A 2,440-nucleotide genomic window follows, 5' to 3' on the forward strand; every position below is an offset into this window, starting at 1 on the left:
TGTTTCGATTCCTTCTCCGGTTCGGGTCGCGCCGCTGGAAGTCGAGATGTCAAAAAGAGAAAAATGTTTGACAAATAAACAGTTGCGAGATCCGAAAGTGCCTGCAGTTATTGTTTTGCCGTCGCTGAAGCCTTCGCTTATGATGTCCCCGGGCGCTTTTGACCTTTTTGCCTTCTCCGGCGCCGGCCTCAAGAATCACATCAACTTGTGGATTTATTTGTACATACGAATGTGTATATTCCTCCTTATCACATCATTTTCGCTCCCCATACTTGTCAGTCAGTGCTTTTTGTGCCATTTGTGAAAAATAAAAGTGTGCTCAGGGCGCTCCAGGCAGGCAACCTCCATCTCCATCTCCTGCCTAGTGCCTGCTCCAGTCCACTCTCCTCCACAGGGGTTAGCCGGGGTCAGACAGGGCTGTCGTTAGCTTATCTGGGGTCTACATCGCGCAAGGTGCTAATGTGACAGCTACTCCTACTCCGGTTCTGGCTCTGGCTTTGGCAATCGACTTGGCGTTGCCTCATTAGTCCGACTCTGCAAATATTTCATAATTCATTTCCATTCCGACCGCAGAGTCATTTATTTAGGAGCTGGCATTCGTCACTTGCGGCGGCCACACCGTTCGATGATGATATATGACTGTATGGGGCCTTATTGATGAAATGCGGCTGGAATGGAATGCCTACGAAATTGGTAAGTCTGCGTTGCGGGCGATTAAATGCGTGGCCTAGAGATTTATAGGCAAAATATATCGGATTGAAAGGCCATGGCAATCATCAAGTATAAACCTTAACAGGAACATCTAATATCTCCCAAGCCAAAACATAATTGTGGCAATTAAGATTCTTTCTCATAATATCAATCAGACGATGATTTCCTGGCTTAGCGTTTGCCCTTCAACACTTCCAATGGCAATTTCAAAAAAGACTTAACTTAAATTGGAATCGAAATGGCATTCTTCTTTTGCTTGGCTACCGCTGAAACGGGCTATGATTTACCACGAAAAGAGATGCTTTAATTTAAAGTGCCTGACTTAATAAACGGTTTCTACGCACTCCTGGTTGCGACTTCGAGTTGCTTCTTCATCAACTGCTCTATCCGACCTTTGTTGGAAACAGCAAACCAGCGACAAACTCCGCTTAAACTTTCTGGTTTTTCTGATGCTTGTGCCCGTGCCCCCGCCCCCAAAAACCGACTCCAGCTCTCCAGTTTGTTCACAAATATAGCCCATAGCTATAATTACTATATGTATGGCTGCCTTTGCAACAGCGTCTGCAACATTTATAAGTTTATAGTCTGATTGCCGTCGTCCGACGACCTGGACGGGTTGGGTCCGGACCGGATTGGATTGGAGTGGCTTTTGAAGAAGGGCTTCAGCAGGGCTCTTTTCGGTTTTGTGTCTGGATACTTTGCGTGTCCTTTGTGCATTTAACGGCTATTTGGAGGCAGAGGCAAACGCAGACCTGGCTATAAATTAACTAAATTGTTGCGAAATTGTTTGTGGAAATTATGAAATTATTATAAATGCCTCCTCGGCTCTGCCCAAAAGTGATCTAAGCCAAGTCAATAAACTGACACTGGCCCCAGCAGGCAGATACGAGACGGAAACGGGGGCAAGGAGTGGGACAATGACGGAAGAGACGGAAAAGAGTCAGTTCATTTAATAAACATTAATATTTTTCCTCCCGCTCGCTCGTTCACTCGTTAATTTGCGAATAATTACACTTAATTTGCTTAAAATAAGCCAACAGACAAATTTTTCCGCATACTTAAAAAGGAGGAAAAATAACGTTGACTTTACTCGAATTATTTATGCATACATATGTAGGAGTATCTCTACCTCGAGGCTTTGTGGGGGTGTTTTGGGATGCGGGCCCACAAAATTATGCATTACAAAAGCGGTTAAGTCCTTGCGGAAGCCGGCCATAACACCTCCGAGCAAACAGGGATGGCAGAGGCAGAGCAAGTCAGACATGACTCCGGGGCAGAGCCATATTCATATGCATGTTGCCCCGATAATAATGATAAAAGAAAACTTTTGCCAGACATTCCCATAACGGGGTTTGCCTCACCTTCAACTTTAGCTTTAGCTTCAGCTTCGGTCTCAGTCTCGTTTTTCGGCTTGGACTTGCCCACAGGATACTGGCTTTGGTACGCGTGAGTCTCCGGCAAAGGACTCAGGTAATTACCGTGTTGGGGTTGCTCGGATCGAGGTTGTTGGGGGCCAGAGCCGGGACCAGGACCAGGACCAGGGCCAGGGGCTGCTTCTTTTGTGCATAAATTTTCGGCTAAGGAAGGCGCGTGCCAAATCAGTGTTTACACTTTTATTTGTTCTGCGGGTGGAAAAGGTTTTTGGGGAGCGGCGCAGAGGGTTGCCGGAATGCTAACAGAAGACATAACTTTCCCGCCGATGCAGTGCGAGGCAGGGCAGATAATTTTG

General features: G+C 46.4%; 1 long non-coding RNA gene across 1 annotated transcript; it reads left to right on the forward strand.

Annotated features, from left to right (window-relative positions):
• Window positions 1–312: 312 nt before the first annotated feature.
• LOC117183737 (uncharacterized) lies at window positions 313–1,092 on the forward strand. Its single transcript, XR_004468889.1, has 2 exons — window positions 313–693; window positions 797–1,092. It is a non-coding gene; the product is annotated as an uncharacterized lncRNA (long non-coding RNA).
• The last annotated feature ends 1,348 nt before the right edge of the window (window positions 1,093–2,440 follow it).

Source organism: Drosophila pseudoobscura, chromosome 3 (genome assembly GCF_009870125.1).
Source record: "Drosophila pseudoobscura strain MV-25-SWS-2005 chromosome 3, UCI_Dpse_MV25, whole genome shotgun sequence".
NCBI lineage: Eukaryota > Metazoa > Arthropoda > Insecta > Diptera > Drosophilidae > Drosophila > Drosophila pseudoobscura.